Source organism: Canis aureus, chromosome X (assembly GCF_053574225.1).
Source record: "Canis aureus isolate CA01 chromosome X, VMU_Caureus_v.1.0, whole genome shotgun sequence".
NCBI lineage: Eukaryota > Metazoa > Chordata > Mammalia > Carnivora > Canidae > Canis > Canis aureus.
Genome location: NC_135649.1, coordinates 72,305,069 through 72,326,272, shown reverse-complemented (window position 1 = coordinate 72,326,272; position 21,204 = coordinate 72,305,069). Strand labels below are relative to the sequence as shown.

Genomic DNA, 21,204 nt, shown 5'->3' with positions numbered 1-21,204 from the left:
GATATTCAGAGGGTACAACATTTTAGTTATAAGTTGAATAAGTTCTGAGGAATCTAATGTACAGTGTGGTGACTATAGTTAACAATACTGTTGCTAAGAGAGTAGAGCTTAAGTGTCACCACAAAATATATAATTATATGAAGTGGTGGAGGTCTTAACCCACCTTATTGTAGTTATTTCATAATGTATAAAATATATCAAAATCATCAGTTGTACATCTTAAGCATATGCAGTGTTGTCTGTCAGTTACATCTAAATAAACCTGTGGAAAAATTACTACTAGCATAAGGTAGCTCAGTGGTTCTCACTGAGGTCAGTCTTGTCCCCCTCCTTCCAAGAGTTTGGTTAAATTTAGTCTTAACTCTACCACCAACCATCAAATCATTTAACATTTCTTTGGATCTCAGTCTCCTTGCAAAATGAGAGATTAAATTACATAATCTTTAAAGAATTATGCAGCATCAAAAACTTATAGACCTATGAAGCCTCATGATGGCATGATGGACTCTTTCCTATAAGGGAAAGAATTTCCTTGGTGACTCCACTTGTGTGTGTGTGTGTGTGTGTGTGTGTGTGTGTGTGTAGCATTGTAGATAACGTATTTATGTACTTTGCTTTTGCTTCAATTAATTTTTGTGTTTTTTAAATTTAAATTCAATTAATTGACATGTAATGTATTATTAGTTTTGGAAGTAGAAGTCAGTGATTCATCAGTTGCATATAATACCCAGTGCTCATTATATCACGTGCCCTCCTTAATGCCCATTACCCAGTTACCCCACTCCCCCACCCCCTCCCCTCCAGTAGCCCTCAGTTTGTTTTAATTAATTTTTTAAAAAATCTCCTTTTAATTAAGTTTTTAAATGTTAATTCCAGTATAGTTAATGTAGTATGATATTCGTTTCAGGTCAATTAATTTTAATATTTGAATTAATTAAACAAATATATGTATTATATCTTAAAAACATTTAAAAATCAATTTTACGAAAAGCAGTTGAAATTTAAAGTTCATTTTAGGTTATTTTGAACATCTGGTTTTTATTTATTTATTTTTTGAAAAGCACTTGTTAGCGTTTAATGAACTTTCCTCCAGATGACTTCAAGCTACTAGGACACAGCACACACCATCCCCTGCCACATCCTTCTTAATCTTTTCCTCAGCTCTTCTAATGAATTTGGCCTCAACTCTTCTACTGAAGATGACATTTTGTTTTTGGATCTTTCCCTTTCCCAAAACTTTGTAGTAGACCAATCACACCATATCAATGTTGGGAGCAGCTCCAGTCTTGATTTTGGCAGCATTTACCTGTGTCTGCTCACTGACCAAGGTCCACAGTTTTTCAAGGTTGACAGTTGGACAGAAGCTCTGGTTCTTCTTTAAGTGGTAATGCCTCATATCAACTTTTTTTAAAAGATATTTTATTTATTTATTTATTTATTTATTTATTTATTTATTTATTCATGAAAGACATAGAAAGGGAAAGGCAGAGACATAGGCAGAGGAAGAAGCAAGCTCCCTGCAGAGAGCCCAATGTGGGACTTGATCCCAGGATCTGGGATCATGCCCTGAGCTGAAAACAGACACTCAACCACTGAGCCACCCAGTCTTCCTATCCTATCCATCTTACAGGGAGAGAAACAGAGGAACGGACTGGCCCTAAATTACATACCTAAGAAGTAGTTTGCTTAGTGTGGAAACTTCTTCAAAAAGTTATTTAACTGAAGTATAGGAAAAGTTTCTGTCATCTCTCTTGAGCAGGGATCAGCAAACTTTTTCTGCAGTAGCCCAAAGAATAAATATTTTAGGCTCTGTGAGTCATGTAGGTCTGTTACAACTGTTCAGTTTTGCTGTTGTACCACAAAAGCAGCTGTAGACAGTACGTAAATAAATGGCTGTATTCCAATGAAATTTTACATAAAATGGTAGCAGGCTGGATTTAGAATGCAGGCTGTAGTTTGCCCATTCCTGCCTTTGAACAAAAGTCCCATGACCCTGCTTGGTATGTCCATTAGTCCTCTTTCTCATCCTTTGGAAACATAACTAAATGAAAAATTCACTTGATGGGATGAGCACTGGGTGTTACACTATATGTTGGCAAATTGAATTTAAGTAAAAAATTAAAAATAACTAAATGAAAAATTGCATTATGTATTTGTAGTAAGAGTACACAGCAATCCTCAGATGACCAGAAACTAACCTCCTTAACTCTTTTACAACAGTCTGGTCACTGCTCTAATTGGCTGGATTCTAGCCTCACCTTTGGCTCCTTTCACAAAAGCTGACACTCAGGCTTTCCAGAACCTTACTTGATACTCAATGCAGAATGTTTGGCTCATAATGGCCTATAACTATCTGCTCATTGTCCTGGTAACTTTTCCAGGTGAGTATGTGCCCTACCCTTTCTACAGAGTTTTTTGCTAGTTACAGAATAAACATTGTAGGCCTCTCTTATTTTAAAGATAGATGCTTTTCAGCAGGAAAGAGGAGAACTAGAGCTTTCCAACTACCATTTTGTAGTATGGATTCTTTCTGGAGGAAAATAATCTTAGACCAAATACACTTTTGGTAAATATACTATTGCAGGCACAGATCATGTGGACAATATTTTGAAGTCCTAGTTGCCTTTACTACGCTAGTGTTTATGGCCTGGGGCAAGTCACTTCCCATCTGTGAGGCTTAGGTTATTCATCTTTGAGACGAGGATAATAATCACAAATATCTCTCAGGGTTTTGAGAACTAAAGGAGATAATGGAGGTGAAAGTGCCTTGTACTGCCACATGTAAAGATGAGGAAAGAACTGATATGATTAGGCCATTGGGATAGCAGTCCAAAAAGGATCGACATTTTTTCCACTTTTTTTTTCTTTTGCTCAAGGCAAAGTTTGAAGCAAAGAATGTTCTCTTGTAATCCAATGACAAGCATGATGATAATTTACTTACCTACCATTTCCTGAGTGTCCCCCTGTGTAATGAACAGGGTGGTATCCTTGGACTTACAGAGTGCAGTCTAGATCCATGCTGTCCAATATATAGCCTCTAGTGACATGGCTGTGGAACACATGAAATGTCACAAATTCAAATAGAAACGTGAGAGAGGTAGTGGGAGGTGGAGGAAATTATCCAGAAGAAGGTACTCAGACTAGAAATTGGTATTAATTAAAGAAGGGCAGGGAAAAGGCTATTTATAGTTAAACAGAAAGGTAGTTTGTGTGGCATTACTTGCTCCTATATAGTCTTTACCTCTTTGTAGCTTTGGTGGCTCTAAGTTATATAGGTAATGTTGCTATATAGATATTGGATTTGGGTTTGGCAGTGTAGACTATCTACTCATCCATAAGAGTACAGGACAGTGGGGGATAATTTTGTTCTTTCGCTACATGAAAAGTGCATTTTCATGCTCAGTGAATAGATTCGTGGCATAGTGAGCTAATGACTGAAATTTGACTCTGAGAATGGGTTTGCTTTAAATGGCTGTGTAGGGGGCACCTGGGTGGCTCAGTGGTTGAGCATCTGCTTTTGGTTCAGGTCACGATGCTGGGGTCCTGGGATTGAGCCCTGCATTAGGCTCCCCTCAGAGAATCTGCTTCTCCCTCTGCCTATGTCTCTGCCTCTCTCTGTGTGTCTTTCATGAATAAATAAATAAAATCTTTAAAAAATGGCTGGTTAGGAAATATGCTTCAGGTCACTTAGTTCAGAAAGCCCATTTTGGGAAATTTTTAAATTACCTATGTTATGTTTGGTTATTACAGCCTATACTTGTCTTCCAGTTACTGGGATGAATAAATAAAATAAAAAAATTATTATACAAATCTTTTAAAAAATAAATTAATAATAAAATAAAATAAAAATTATTATATAAATCTTTTTAATAAATAAATTAATAATTAATATTTATTCACGAGAGGCAGAGAGAGAGAGAGAGAGAGAGGCAGAGACACAGGCAGAGGGAGAAGCAGGCTCCATGCAGGGAGCCCAGTGTAGGACTTGATCCCGGGTCTCTAGGATCTGCTCCGGGCTGAAGGCGGCGCTAAACCGCTGAGCCACCTGGGCTGCCCAATAAAAATCTTTAAATAAAAATAAAATAAAATTCAGATACAATAGAGCTGGTCACTACAAATTCTAAACAAAACAAAAGTGATTACAAGAAAAACCATCTCCAATTAAATTGAATATTCTGGGGACAAATTTGTTAGCTCAGCAATGGTCACTTGATGTTTTTTTTTTTTTAATTTTTATTTATTTATGATAGTCACAGAGAGAGAGAGAGAGGCAGAGACACAGGCAGAAGGAGAAGCAGGCTCCATGTACCGGGAGCCCGACGTGGGATTCGATCCCGGGTCTCCAGGATCGCACCCTGGGCCAAAGGCAGGCGCTAAACCGCTGCACCACCCAGGGATCCCTAGCAATGGTCACTTGAATATTTTCAACAAATTCTGTTCTTTCTGATGATTTTTTCTAATAGCACATTTATTTTTTTGGCTGAAAAATGTACTTTCATATTTTTAGGTATTTAAAATTTCACATGTATATTGTGCTTTTAAAATAAGTTGATGATTTAATCAAGATCATCATGAAAGCACATGGGATAAGGGGTTATGCAGCAGCTAACAGTGTGTACTTTTTTGTTGTTGTTTATTAATAAACTGAGGAAGAACAACACATTTTTGCCCCTTTTACTCTCCCAAATAATTTCCTCTCTCTCTCCAGTATAGTTGTAAGTAGATTGATGGTAAAGTCTACATATCTTGTATCTTAGAGTTTATATCTTAGTATTTCAGGGTTAAAAGAAGCTTAAATGCCCTGTACTCAATCCAGTCTGTCTTCTGATGCTTGAGAAATCCCATTGCAATGGGAAATACTAAGTACAGAGTAGGCAGTCAACAATGTAGTTAATAGTTCAGAAAGAAGGGGTTCTTGAGTCTCACTGTATAGTAGGTACTTTTAGATTTATTATTTTATTCTTTATAGGCCTGCGGATAACTATAAAAACCAAAGTCTTTTTCAGATTCTAATTTTATGGGCTTGACTACTACGTTGGTTTCACTTTTTTTTTTTCAACTCCTATCAGCAAATGTAGTTTCTTGAAAGGTTTCTCTTTAACGCAGAAGGATAGTATAAAGAGATGAATGGGAAGTAGAACCATAGACTATTTCAAATGAATGGGAGCTTGTAGATGATTCAATCCAGTCTTCTCATTTTACTTGCTCAGAGTCACACAGCAAGTCAGCAGAGGACCTAATTCAGTCTCTTGCCTTCCATTTTAGTGAGTTACCTGTACTAATATTCACACCAGTGTCAAATTCCCTTTTGCTGTTATGGCTTGACCACAGTTATGTGTCCTGGAAAATATAACAATGAATTAAGTTGAAGATAGGACCATGATCTCTTTAAAATGTTTTCTAAACCTTTCACATGAACATAAATAATAAATAATTAGGAAGGATAATCCTTATTTCAAATTTATCTTTCTGTTTCAGAATAACAAGTTAAACTATCTATACCCATTCCATTCTAATACAAAATTTTGTTACCCAGATTGAATTTTGACTTTTTTTTCAGAATGTTTAAAGTCTGCCCCACATAGTTAAAATCCTAGCTTAAGTAATAATATACTGTAGTAGGCATAATTCTAAAATTACCCCAGTGATCTTTGTCCTTGTGTGATAACTTACCTTTGAATGTAGGTAGAACCTGTGAATAGGATATTCCCATGACTAGGTTATGTTAAATGGCATGGTTGTCTTTAAGAAGTGTTTAATCACACAAAGCTCTTCAAAAAGTAGAGACATTTTGTCACCTGGTAACAGAATAGGAAATCTGAAGCTTGAGAAGGATTTGATGTACCAATACTGACTTGAAGGTGGAGGGAACCCCAACCGACAGCAAGAAAATGGGCACCTCACACCTAGAGTTACAAAGAAATGCATTCTGTCAAGAGCCAGTGAACTTGGAAATGGATTCTTCCACCCAGTACCTCCATATAAGAGGTCAATTTGGTTGATACCTTGATTTTGGTCAACCATTTTGGTTAACACCTTGTTCTCTCCCTTAGCAGAGAACCTAACTGAACCCACCAGGACTTCTGAATTACAGAACTGTGAGATAATAAATGAGTGTCATTTTATACTGCTAAGTTGGTGACTGTTATGCAGCAGTAAACATACTAATATACTTACCATGTGCTCTAAGATAAGCCCTTTATCAAATCTCTTATGCCTCAGTTTCCTTTTCCATGTCATAATGGAAGTGACCTACACTGCTTTGAAACTGTGTTTGTGAAATGTGACTTTCACAGTAAGAGGAGACATAACATTTGTCATTTTGGTAGTATTAATATTATTGATTTCGACTCTCCTATACCTATAAAAATCCTTTTCACACAGGAATAAGAAAGTAAAGGAATGTAAATTGGCCCTAGGTAGGCTTTTCCACAATGTGATCTTAGAATACCTAAGGCCATATGCCTGCCATTTTACTATAGCAGAGAAAATATGGAGGTTGGAAAACTGTACCATTTGTATTGCATACTCTGTACCTAGCTCTGTGGTATCTCTGGTATCTCTTTGGATTGTACAAACGGGAAAAAAATGTCAGACATGGTCTTTGGCTTCAAGTAACACATAATATAGTAGAAAGACAAAACATGGGGTCACGTTAATGGTATTCCAACATAGGAAGTGCATAATGTCTTAAGATGAATAAATAAAGCTTGGTAGAAGTTCAGAGGAGGTTGCCTGTGAACTGGACCTTGAAGAATAGTAAGGATTTGAATAGCAAGAGACAGAGAAGGAAAGGCATTCCAGTTAGAAGAGCACAAACAAAAGTGTTGAAGATCTAGAAGGTCTTGTGGACAAATAACAAATAGTTCAGTATAACTGAATTGTAAGATTGCCTAAGTGTAATAGGAAATGAGTTGAAAAGAATAGATTGGGGCCAGGTCATAGGAAACTTTGAGTTCCAGGTTAAGGAGTTTGGACATCATCATTTTCTGCACAGAAGGGTGAAATAATCAGATTTGTGATTTAGAATTAAATCATATTTAGCAATATGAATAATGATTGATGGTGAGGTGTGAGAGTGATGAGGCAGAGACTGAGGTAGGAAGACAATTTAGGAAGGAAAGAAAGTGAGAGATGACAAAGGCATGACTTTAGGAGAGTGGTTTTGGGAAAGGACAAAAGGGATGGTGTTATAGGGGAGTCACAGAGAAAAATGAACATAGTAGATCAATGAGGCAAGGCTCAAGATGTTTGTAAGGTGCTGAGATCAACAGAAGTCTCACAGCTAGGAAATATCAGAATCAGGATTAGTACCCAGATAGCCTGCTGTGGAGCTCTTGCTTAATCATTATTGTTCACTCGTGAGAGGGTGGACAACAAAAAAAGTCTGAAACAAAAGCTTTTTTCATATGTGATGTAACAGGAACAAGCAGCATCCCATCTACCCTGCAGCTGCTCTTTGATCGAAGGTTAGGAGTTGGGGTGGGATGGATGTGTGTGTATGTGTATGTGCGCATATGCTGCTTCTGGGAATAAAAATGGGGTACAGATTAGGCCAGGTTACTGCAGTGGGCCTTGTGAGTCACCAGCATTCACCTGCTCCAAGAAGAGGCCTGAGAGGTTTGGATAAGTTGACCAGGCAACACCACATTCTACATACTCAATGTCCTCTGAGAGAATAAAGTGACTCTGTCTCATGTCTGCATGTAACTTTTGGAATCTGCATTTGTTATGAATCTGTTCTAAAGATTTGCTAATTTTCTGTTTGTCCCTCTTTCTGGTCCCTGGTGTGTACAGCATGATCCATTGGGAAATGTTTAGCACTTACAGATAAGGATTTGGGAGACTTCTCAGATAGTCTAGGGCAGGATTTTCAACGTGTGAATCCAGGACTACCTATATGGAGTCCCTCTAGGATACCTGTTGCAAATGCAGATTAATGGGCTACTTCAGATTTATTGAGGCTCAGGAGTTGATATTTCTAATAAGCATGGGTCATTTTTCAACAAACATAAAATTATTTTATTTATATTTATGTGGTGTTTGCAATCCTCAAGTAAATTAGTCATTGTGTCAGAATAATCAAAGCAATTATGGTATTGAATGTTTCTCTAAATGACACCTTCTCCTGGAAATTCTGATAAATCCTTGTATTCACCCTGTTTGATAATTACCAGTCTGGATCATTTACCTAAAGAATGAAATTAGAGGTCTGTAATATTGTTGAAAATTCTCTCTTGACTCTACACAACTTGTGTGTGTGACTATGACAAGATTACACCAAGTGAGCTTTAATATTAGTATACTCGAGCACTGCCTGAAGAAGTTTGTTCCTCATAAAGGAAATTGACAAAAATATTATTTGAATTTTTTTCTGTAAATCTTTTATTCTGGTATTAGAGTAGTTTTCACTGCAGGGCACCATTGTGTGCCTCCAAACGAGGCGGCCTGACCTAGTGATGGTAACTGTAGTGTTTTTTGAAACTTTGCAAAGTTGATTGTCATGACTTCATTGAGACAGTCCCCTTCACTTTGATCTTTCAGTGACCAGTGTGAAAAAGGAAACTTAATGGTCTGGAGCTGGTTAAGTGAAATCCAAAAATAATCAAGGCAGTGCTTCCTTTTCTGGCAGTGGGTCATTAGGAATCTCAGCACATTGGAAAGCGCCAAGGTCTCAGCCTTAGACATTCCCAAAGGATTCTCCAAGTGGCCTGTGTTATAGAGGACACTGTTGGAATTGCCTGGTAGGTTTTAGAGGAGATATGTGCGTGGTTGTGGGATGGCCCACCCTTTTTGTTTGGATGGTTCCACCTTCATTGTGACAGACTCTCTGGAGGGCCAGCTTGGTGTGTGTGTTCATTCTATCCTGGCGCATTTGATCTGAGAAAGCATTTGTTCAGTCCTTTGCATTTTGTTTTATAGCCACTCTGCAACCTATGAAATGGTCATCTGACCTTTTTTTTTTAATTTTTATTTATTTGTGATAGTCACAGAGAGAGAGAGAGAATGAGGCAGAGACACAGGCAGAGGGAGAAGCAGGCTCCATGCACCGGGAGCCCGACGTGGGATTCGATCCTGGGTCTCCAGGATCGCGCCCTGGGCCAAAGGCAGGCGCCAAACCACTGCGCCACCCAGGGATCCCTCATCTGACCTTTTTATTTGTTTGAGAAAAGCAATTTTTCCCTTCTTAGCTTCATGGCTGCCAAGCAGCACAAGCGTAATTCCAGGAAACCATATGATTTCCTTTCGTCTGTTCAGGAACTGGACAAGAACATCAAATCTAAGGCTTACTGGTTTGTATGTGCCCCAAACTGTATATTCTGGTTTTCAGGTAACATAATAGATCATTGGTACCCTTTCATTAAAGTGAATTAGTATATGTTAACATATACATATACAATAAGTATATGTTAATACTTGCTATGTACCAGACGCTGTGCTAAGCATTATGTTAAGAGAGGAGACACAAATTTCTGTCCTCTAGGTGTCTGAAGTCTAACAGGAAACACAAATATATAAGCAAATTGCTATTTTAAAAGATGTCGTAGCATAGTGAATATAAAGTTCTGGAAGTGTGATTAATTCTGAGGAAAAAGAATGGTAATGAAATGTTCTCAGAGGATGTTAAGTTGAGGGAAGAAAGGCAGTCCAGACAAAGAGACTAGCACAGAAGCATGTGAACACATTGAGTTTGAGGGAATGGCAAAATAGTCTAGTGTTGCTTAAGCAGAATGAAAGTAGTTGGTAATATTAGGTTAGTTTATGAAGAACCTTGAAGGTCATTCTGAAAGTTTTGAACTTTGTCCTGTGAACAGTCTTAGAAGGATTTAAAATATTAGTTTGCTATATACTGAGCACTTCTTATATACCAGGCACTGTACATGAAAAAGTAGCGCCATTGCCAACAATATAAATGTTTTCCCCATTAAGACTTGACAGTCATTTGTCCTTAGAGGATTTTAAGAAGGGTTATGATCCAGAGGGTTTGTATTTTGTAATGAAGACTTTGGGAGTGATATGCAAAGTGATGAACCTAGAAGTAGTGAGAGCATTCAGGAGACTATTGCAGGTGGAGAAAAGGCTATGGCAGAAAAGGATGAGCACCATGTTTATTGGATGCTCCTAAGGATTGCAAATACACAAAATTTGAATGAAAGAGTTCAGGCCTTCGATTGGCCCTTTGTGCATATCATTAATATATGTGAATACAAAGAGACTACCTAGTGTTTTTTAAAAATCTTGTAGTTTAGAATTAGAACACTAGGGTTCAGGCCCTGGAGCTACTGCATCATTAGTTGTGAATCCATAGTGTACTTGTTCTTGAACCTTGCTTTCCATAACTATAAAAATGGGAATTTGAAACATTTTGGCTACTTCCTAGAGTCATAGAGAACAGTTGAGATAATACACAGGAAAGACAATGTGCTATACAAATATTGGTTCTTGAGGCAGCTGTTATTTAATGTTTAGAGTATTGTGTCTACTTCACAGAGTTGTTATGAGCATGGAATGGAATAATGGATTTGAAATCATTTTGTTAACTTTAAAACATGATTCAGATGTTAAGTATTAATAATAATAATAAAAGAACAATTCATTCTGCATCCAGATGTTCTCTCTCTACCATGACTCATATACTCATTTGGAACTGTGCAGATGAACCTCCATTTAATTTTTTCAGGCTGGATTCCCATGTGTAACAGAATCAAATGGGACAAAAAAGTTCTATGCATTGGCTTCTCCCCTGTCAAATTTTGGCTCTAGGACTGAAAGAACACCCATTTAACCCAAGTTGTCACCAACCTTATGTTATTTTGCCCATGAGCATGCTGAATTTGGGCACAGTCCTTCAGATCCAACAAGAATCCCCAAGCTTCCCTTTATTTAAATTGGCCAGACAAACCAGTCTTCGAGTTCTATGTCCAGCAGAGCCATAGGTTTTTCAAAGGTCAGTCATCACCATGAAACCAGGTGTGATATGTAAATAAAGTTTCATATTGTTTGTGGTTAGTGGAGACAACCTAGCAGGCAGAACCCACCACAGTTTGCTGCTTCCAGTGGAGGTAGTTGTATGAAGGTTGTGCCTTTGGTATCGATGAAATAGGACAGAAGTGAGAAATTAGAGCAGTTCTGACCCTTACCCTCAAAATTCTCAGATTAAGAAGTATTCAGATCTTTCTATCCTTTTTTCTTTTATTTCATCAACAGAAGTATGTTCCTACCTACTTATTCTCTCTCCACTGCCTTTTATTTTAGTTAAAGTGGAACCAGCTTAAGATGGTCAGACTTTTGCTTTTCCTGGACCTTGTCATGTTTTCAAAGTGTTGTTTTTGAGGACAAGATGATTAGGAAGAGCCTGGTTCTTTATTTCTTTCCTCTTGGCAAAGAAGATTAAAATCATTTGAAGAAATGCTCTATTGACTGAGTTGATGAATTGCTATTAGTGAATCTAATGTATATTTGAGAAATTTGTACCATTAAAGTTGAAATTCTAGCCTCTAATATAATCTTTTAAAAGTGTTTAATATTGAACAAGTAATTAAATACTTTATTTACTTATTTGAGAGAGAGAGAGAACATGAGCAGGAGGGAGGGACAGAGAGAGAAGCAGACTCCCCACTGAGTGGGGAGCCCCACTCCTGGATCATAACCTGAGCTGAAGGGAGACACCCAATCAACTGAACCACCCAGATGCTCCTTGAACAAGTAATTTAAAAAATTAAACATGGGGCATCTGGATGGCTCAGTCAGTTAAGCATCTGCCTTTTGCTCAGGTCATGATCTCAGGGTCCTGGGATCAGGCCCCGCAATGGGCTCCCTGCTCAGCAAGGAGCCTGCTTCCCTCTTTCCCTCTCCTGCTCCCCCTGCTTGTGCTCTCTGGCATGCGCAGTGCTCTCTCTCTCTCTCTCTCTCTCTTTCTCTCTCTCTGTAAATAAAATCTTTAAAATCTTTAAAAATAAATAAAAATTTACAAAGTTAAACAAGTAAAAAGTATAACTAGTTACTATCAAAATTCTTTTTCATGTTTGCATATTTAATGGTTATTATTTTTTATATTTATTCATATGCCTATGTTTTTATATTTGGTTTATATAAAATGTGGTTTTCTATCATGGCTCGTTTTTTTATATTTTGCTTTTCTCTTGGCATAATATTTTCATTTTAATTGCTTCTTGATAAAACAAAGAACTGTACTTAAATATATGAATATTTAAGTTAAACTAATTAAAATTAAAGTACAGAAAAATTCAATTTCTCAGTCTCATTAGCCACAAGTCAAGGACTCTGTAGTCATATGTGTGTAGTGACTACCGTTTTGGACAGTGTAGATCTAGCACATTTCCATCAACAGAGAAAGTTCTATTTTGGAGAGCACAGCCATAGAGTAAATGTGCCATAATGTGCTAAAGCATTTTTTCTTTGTTTGACAGCGAATTGTTTTTTTTAGTTTTAAATATTATGGATAACTTGTCAGTGAATATAACTATGTGTGTAGCTATTTGATTTGGTTGAGTTATTTTTTGGGGTTAATTTGAAAAGCTGAGTTATTAGGTCAGAGAGTATGGATGTAGTTTTTTAAGCCTGTAACTTATTCAAAAAAGAGAACTACAGGCCAGTCTCTCTGATGAACAAAGATGCAGAAATCCTCAACAAAATACTAGCAAAACAAATCCAACAATGCATTAAAAAAATGACTCACCACGATCAAGTGGCATTTATTCCTGAGTTGCAAGGTGGTTCAATATCTGTAAATGAATCAACAGGATACATCACATCAAAAAGAGATAGAATAAAAAACATAATCTTTTTAGTAGACACAGAAAAACAATTTGGTAAAGTACAACATCCATTCATGATAAAACCCCTAAACAAGTCGGTTTAGAGGGAACATACCTCAATAAAATAAAGGAAGGCCATATGTGAAAAATCCACAGGAAACATCATACTCCATGGGGAAAAACTGAGAGCTTTTCCCCTAAGGTCAGGAAAAATACAAGGAGATTCCACTCTCACCACTTTTATTCAACATAGTACTGGAGGTCCTAGCCCAGCAGTCAGACAACAAAATTAAGTAAAAGTCATGTAAATTAATAAGGAAAAAGTAAAACTTTCATTATTTGAAGATGACATAACACTATATATAGAACACTGTGAAGACTTCACCAAAAAACTCCTAGAATTGATAAATGAATTCAGTAAAGTCTCAAGATACAAAATCAATGTACAGAAATCTGTTGCATTTCTATATACTAAAAGCAGCAGGAAGAGAAACTAGGAAAAAAAATCCCATTTACAGTTGTACCAAAATTAATAAAGTACCAAGGAATAAACATAACCAAAGAGGTGAAAGGCCTGACTCTGAAAACTAACATTAATGAAAGAAATTGAAGAGGACACAAAGAAATGGAAAGACTTTTCATGCTCATGGATTGGAAGAACAAATATTGAAATGTCTGTACTACCCAAGCAATCTACACACTTAATGCAAGCCCTAACAAAATACTTCCAGCATTTTTCACAGAACTAGAAGAAACAATCCTAAAATTTGTATAGAACTACAAAAGACACAAATACCCAAAGCAACCTTGGAGTGGGGGAGCAAAGCTGGAGGCTTTGCTGGAGGCTGGAATCACAATTCCAGACTTCCAAGTTATATTACAAAACTACAGTAATCAAAACATGGTACTGACACCTGAAACTAATATACTGTATGTTAACTAAGTGGAATCAAAATAAAAATAATAAAAAACCTATAGTGTATTATCAGAGTCCTTTCAAAAAGGTTTATATCAATTTTAAGTGCTTTATGTAGCATATAAATATATTAGATTCATTGCATTCACAACACTGGACCTTATCAATTTTAGTTTATTTTATTCTGGTTTTCATTAAAAGATAGTTTATGTTAAAAATATAGTTTATGTTTGAGTTTGCATTTCCTTTTGTTTTGGTGATGATGTGTTTTCCTACCTAGTTTTACTTTTTATTGCATGGTATTGTATATTTACATCTTTCCTCATTTATATTTTGATTCCTTAGTATTTTCTTTATCAATATGAATAACATATTTATATGTAACATAAATCAAATTTTCCATCAATATATTCTTTAACAATTCTAGAATAAATTTAATTTTACCTGGTTTTAAATTTAAAGGAATAATATAATGTATGACATATGTCGTATATTCCTTTACATTTCAAGAAACATAGGCAGCTCTATATGTTCTTATACAAGATTATTTTTGATGAAGCACCTAATATATAAGAAAATGCTAACCATTGTTTTTTGAACATCAGTTCAGAATTTACACGTTACCAAAAATCACCAAGTGCTGTTGACAAAAAGAAAAAAATAATTTACCAAAATATTTTTAATAAAAATTAATTCTCCCTCCCCCACATTTTAAATTATTATATGTCTGTCTTTAGTGGTGACATACAGTATATTAGTATGTGCCCAATATATCTTTAACTTTTTTATTGAGATATAATTGACGTGTAACATTATATTAGTTTCAGGTGTACAATGTGATGATTTGAAATTTGTATGCATCAGTAAATGATCACCACGTTAAGGCTAATTACTATTCATCACCATAAAAGTTACATTTTTTCCTTATGATGTGAACTGTTAAGACTTGAGGATGTTATGCTAAGTGAAATAAGTCCACAAAGACAATACCATATGATCTCACTTATATGTAGAATCTACAAAAGAAAATAAGTGAGCAAACTAAACAAAACAAAACTAATAGTGAACAGAATGGTGGCTGCTAAGGGAATGGGGGATTGGGGAGTGGTAAAATGGGTGAAACGAGTCAAGAGGAACGAACTTCCAGTTATAAAATAAAGTCATGGGAACATAATGTATAGCATGCTGACTATAATCAATAATATTGCAGTGCATATTTGAAAGTTGCGAAAAAATAAATCTTAGAATTTTTCATCACAAGAAAAAAATTTTACATGACGTATCCCAATGTATCCTCTAAAATGCTAGAAAAATTTAAATAGACACCAAAGTGACATTTTATTAAGACTGCTTTTATACCACTTTTTCTCATGATTTTTTAAAATTGAAGTTTAGTTAATATACAATGTTCTATTAGTTTCAGGTAGGGGAGGGGCACTTGGGTGGCTCAGTCAATTAAGTGTCTGTTTTGATTTCAGCTGAGGTCATGAACTCTGGGTCTTGAGATCAAGCCTCATGTTAGGCTCTGTGCTCAGTGCGGAATGTATGTGAGATTCTCTGCCTCTCCCTTTGCCCCTAACCCCTCAAATAAATAAATAAACCTTTAAAAAATATTACTGTCAGGTATAAAAGATAGTGATTTAACAATTCTATACATTATGCATTGTTTACCATGGTAAGTATAGTTACCATTTGTCATCATACAATGTTATTATAATTTTATTGACTATATTCCCCATACTGTAATTTCATCCATGTGACTTAATTTATGATTGAAAATTTGTACATTTTAATTTCCTTTACCTTTTTGTAAAAGATTTTATTTATTCATATAAGAGACACAGAGAGAAAGGCAGAGACATAGGCAGAGGGAGAAGCACATTCCCTACTGGGAACCAGATGTGGGACTTGATCCCAGGACTCTGGGATCTTGCCTTGAGCCGAAAGCAGACACTCGACCACTGAGCCATACAGATGCTCCACCTTTACCATTTTGTCCATCACCCCAAAACAGACTACTACCAGTTTGTTCTCTTTATGAGTCTGTTTCTGTTTTTTTTTGCTTTGTTTTGTTTGTTCATGTGTTTTATATTTTAGATTCCACATATACGTGAATTCGTATGGTCCTTATCTTTCTCTGATTTATTTCACTTAGCATAATAGCCTTGATGTCCATCCATGTTGTCATAAATGGCAAGGTTTCATTATTTTTATGGCTGAGTAGTATTCTAGTGTGTGTGTGTGTGTGTGTGTGTGTGTGTGTGTGTGTGTGTGTGTGTATGTACCACATCTTCTCTATCCATTCATCTATTGATGGATCCTTGGGTTGCTTACATAGGTTGACTATTGTAAATAATGCTGCAATAAACATAGGGATGTATATGTCTTTTTGATTTAATATTTTCATTTTCTTTGGGTAAATACCCAACAGTAGAGTTACTGAATTGTATGTTATTTCTATTTTTAATTTTCTGAGGAATGTCCATACTGTTTTCTACAGTGGCTTCACCAGTTTACATTCCCACCAACATTGCATGACAGTTCCCTTTTTTCCATGCCCTCGCCAATGCTTAATTCTTGTCTTTTTGATAGTAACATAACAGGTGTGAGGTAACATCTCATTGTTGTTTTGATTTGCATTTCCCTGATGATTAGTGATGATGAGCATCTTTTCATGTGTCTCTTGGCCACTTGGATGTCTTCTTTGAAAAAAATGTCTATTCAGACTACTTTTAAATGTTCATTTAAGGGTCATAAAAAGAGACCATGAGAATTAAATTATTTTCTTTTTTTTTAAATTTATTTTTTATTGGTGTTCAATTTACTAACATACAGAATAACCCCCAGTGCCCGTCACCCATTCACTCCCACCCCCCGCCCTTCTCCCAATTAAATTATTTTCAATAAGAGGGCATTTTAACTTACGGGACATACAGAAGATAGATCAATTTCTACAGACCAGAAAGGAAGGAGCGATTTTGTATATTCCTAAAAATCCCTGACCGAGACTTAGAAATTTCAGGATCTTATATATTTTTAGATTTAGCCAGTTGCTAATTATTTTGTAACTTCCCACTACTGATATTTTGTTTTTCTCCCTGACTTGTTTGGTATTAAAAGTAGTGCTGCAGTTAACATCCTCAAGGGGCAATATATACAGTGTTTAAGGGAAATGCCTCTAAGGCCAGAGTATTTTCATCCAACTATTGGTGCCACCATCTTCTTACTGTATGACCTTGGGCAAAATACTTAATTCCTCTGGGCCTGAATATCTTCTTATAAAGAAATTGAGATACCAATGGTCTCTATTGTATAAGGCCATTATAAGGATTCTTAATGATATATATATTAAGAATGTAAGAGTTTATACTTTAAGTGTCAGGCACATAGAAAATAAAACAATTGTTAATATGATTGTATTATCTTTATTAGCATACTTTTGAAAAATATGAGTTCTTAGTTGTTAAATAGTTGAATAAAACAATGTATGCATTTTAAATCTGGTAGATACTACTTCTCACCTTGCCAAAGAAACTGCAAACATTGGATACTATGAAACTTTTAAATCTTTGTAAATCTTACAGGTTAAAAAAAGTTTATCATAGTTTAAGTTTCTTCTCTTTAATTATGAGTGAGCATGAGCATCTTTTCACATGTTTATTGGCCATTTGTATTTCTTTCCATTTGAACTGACTGTTCTTGGCTTTTGCCCATCTGTTGTTGTTTTTGTTTAGCTTTTCATCTGTTTCTTATTGATTTATGAAGCTCTTTGTATATCAAGGAATTTGGCTCCTTGTCATATGTGTTACAAATAGTTTTCCCAATTTATCTTTCAGCTTTATGTTTCTCTGTCCAGCAATCTTTTTTTTTAACTTTAAACAAGGTTTTATTACACAAAGGTTGTCACATAATTGGATATTTTTCTACTTTGTACACAGTTATTCTTACTCTCCACAGAAAGGCTGCTTAACTTTTCGTCTGGTGATGGCAAACACTAAAATCCTGATTTTAACAAAATTGTAGTAAAAATGCCTCAGTGATTGAAGTTGAAAGCAGTACATTGGTCCATGGCTCTTGCACTCAGTTATCAGGAATGTACAAATGTCTTTTTATTCAAAAATACAAAATAAACTATCTGTAGGCATGGATAATGACAGCCATAATCCATCCATTATACGTTGTCAAATGAAACCAGCAACTGATGGTTATAGCGATTTTCTTAAACATCAGCCAGCCTTTTCTTCAGTCATTTCCTTCAACTGACTTTTCTGAAGTTATGGTTGAGGAACACAGCCTTGAGCTTCCTCTCACAGTTCATTAAGACTGGTAAAGCACTATTCTAGGAATCAGAACATGCTGCCTCCCATACCACCTCCCATTCCATCCGTTCCACCCATTCCTGGGTCCTTCTCTTCTTTAGGAATTTCGGTGACTACATCTTCTGCTGTAGTTAACAGAGAGGGCACTCTAGCAGCATCCAATAAAGCAGTTCTTACCACCTTAGTTGGGTCAGTGATTCCTTTTTCCACCATAATCACAAAATCTCCAAGTATAGCATCATAACCAACTTCTGAGGAACTCTGCATAATTTTCTTAACTATCAATGATCCTTCAACACCTGCATTCTTAGCAATGGTTATTGCAGGAAATTTGAGTGTTCTCTCAATAATTTTGATACCAATTCTTTGATCTTCATTAGCTGGAGTTATTGAATCCAAGGCTGGAATGCACCGAAGCAGGCCCCCACCCCCCTCCGCCCAGAACAGTGCCTTCTTCAACAGCAGCTCTTGTGGCATGGAGGGCATCTGTAACTCTTTCTTTTCATTGATTTCAACATCACTTGTCCCACTAACCTTCAACACAGCTACTCCATTGAGAGTTTTGCCAGGCCTTCCTTCAGCTTTTCCTTTTTTTTTTTTTTTTTTTTTTTTTTTTTTTTTTTGATCGGATTTATTTTTTTATTTCCTTCAGCTTTTCCTTTTCGTATTCACTAGTTGTGATATCTAACTGCTCAATAATTTCTTGAATACATTTTTCAATTTGAGCCTTGTCACCTTTTCCTTTTCCAAAGATGGCATCATCTTTGGTCACAATGACCCCTCCAAATTTCCTAAGTCATGAGGCTGAACATCTTCAAGATTTAGAGTCAATCCTTCTTCCCCAAACACTGCACCACCAGTAGCAATAGCCAGCCATATCTTTAAACTGGTTCTTTCTATTGTCACCAAAGACTGCCACAACCTGAAGACCAACTTTTAACCTATTCAAAATGAGTGTACTCAGAGCTTCTCCATCAACATCTTCAGCAATTATGGCCAAGGGCTTACAGTGAGCATTGGCAATTTCAAGAGCAGGTACGATGGACTGGACACTAGAAATTTTCTTCTCACTCAATAGAACATAGGCATCTTGGAGTTCACATTTCTGACCTTTTGATGTATTAATAAAGTATGGAGAAATATAACCTCGATCAAACTTCATGCCTTCAATAATTTCTAATTCATCATTCAGTGTTTTTACATCCTTTACTGTGAGGACACCCTTTCTTCCAACCTTTTTCATTGAATCGGAAATGATGTTGCCAATTTCTTTGTCTCCATTTGCAGAAATCGTAGCAACCTGAACAATTTCTTCAGGGGTTGTCTCGGGTTTAGACTGCTTCTTAAGTTCAGCGATCACAGTATCAACAGCTAACATCACACCTCTCCTGATTTCCACAGGATTAGCACCTTTCCTAATTTTCTTGAAGTCTTCCTTGGCAATAGAGCATGCCAAGACAGTAGGAGTAGTGGTGCCATCCCCAGCCTCTTCATTTGTATTATTGGCAACATCTTCAACAAGTTTAGCGCCAATATTTTTTTATTTGTCTTTTAAGTCAATTGACTTTGCCACGATCACACCATCCTTTGTTACTTTGGGACTTCCCCAACTCTGTTCGATAATCACTGTTCTTCTTCCCTTTGGCTCCATAGTAACGGCTACGGCATCAGCTAAAAGATCTACACCTTGAAGCATTAAGGCTCAGGCATCTGCACCAAATTTTATATCCTTGGCAGAGAATGAGCTGAGAAACAGTGCTCTGGACACTGGCCTAATTTGGTGGAGGACTGCAGGTAGTTGAAGCATCTGCGGGATAGTGGCAGAGCGTGCGGGTGGTGAGGCAGGCTGTTGGAGGCGAGTGAAGGATCTGTCGAGCAATCTTAAATTATATAGTTAAATTAATCATTCTTTCCCATTATGGCTGTTGAGTTTGGAGATCCGTGCTTTGCAGGTCTTTCTAGATGGGTTTTATTTAAATCATATATTAGAAATCTTTTTGCCAAAAGGCTCAATTATGGATGTAAGAGCTAAAAGGGATTTTAGGCATTGCATAACTCAAGTTTCCTCCCTTCATATCTTTTTCATTTTTTCTTGCAGAGGAAAAGAAATTAAGTCCCAGTGAAGGGAATGGACTATAAAAGTACCACAGCAAGCTAATGGTAAAAATGCAGACTGGGACTCTGTGCTCCTGAGGCCTATTCCAGTGATAATTTAGTTTAACCAGTTTGTTTTATAAAAAGAGCTTTCTGACTTTAAAAAAATACATATTGAAGGGATCCCTGGGTGGCTCAGCAGTTTAGCACCTGCCTTTGGCCCACGGCACGATCCTGGAGTCCCAGGATTGAGTCCCACATCAGGCTCCCTGCATGGAGCCTGCTTCTCCCTCTGCTGTGCCCAGAGCCACACTCTCTGAAAAGAGAGTGAACATCTGAGAGACTTGGCCCTATCTGAATGTGGGGAAAATTCTAAACTCCCAGAACTATGAAAGTAGCCTTCAAACCACATGCACATCCAGTGGTAAAGAGTAAAAATGTAACTGGCTAAGCAGGCTTAAAGCACACACTTTAACTAAAAAGTGGTTTTTGTAGATCTGGGTTTGACATACAGGAAACAAATCTAAAAGATTAAAAACAAGGAAACATATCTAAGCAGAGACATCAGAAGCTTTACAATGTGGGGGAAATAGACCTCTCAAAACTAATTCAGCCAAGTCATTAAGTAGACAAGTGACCAAACAGAAAAGAAGAACAAGCTCCAGAAAGAGGCATATTAGCATCCAGAGTTGTTACAATATAGTATCTGAAATATCTACTTTTCAAGTAAAAATTATGATATGTGGTTCTTAGCTTTCTTCTTTGGAAGTGTTCAATCACTATATTGTACACCTGAAACTAATACTACACTGCTAACTAACTGTAATTTAAATAAAAAATAAAAATAAATTAAAAATAAAAAATATGAGACGTACAAACAAGAGAAAGTACGGCCCATACACAGGAAAAAGAAGTAGTCAACAAAAACTGTCCATGAGGAAGCCGAGATGTTGGACTTACTAAACAAAGTAATATATTTATATCTACTTTAAATATATTCAATGGGCTGAGGAAATAATTTTTAAAATACTAAAGGAAAGCATGAGAAAAATTTCTCATCAGAGAACAGTCAAGTGATAGAAATTATAAAGAAGAA

The 21,204-nt window shown here is 36.3% G+C and overlaps 1 protein-coding gene and 1 pseudogene across 1 annotated transcript in view; one reads left to right on the top strand and one right to left on the bottom strand.

Moving 5' to 3' along the window:
* The window catches only part of AR (androgen receptor), a 186,478-nt gene that overhangs the window by 57,672 nt on the left and 107,602 nt on the right, over positions 1–21,204 (top strand). The gene's annotated exons all lie outside the window — the stretch shown is intronic.
* On the bottom strand, positions 17,604–19,821 carry LOC144307665 (60 kDa heat shock protein, mitochondrial-like; annotated as a pseudogene).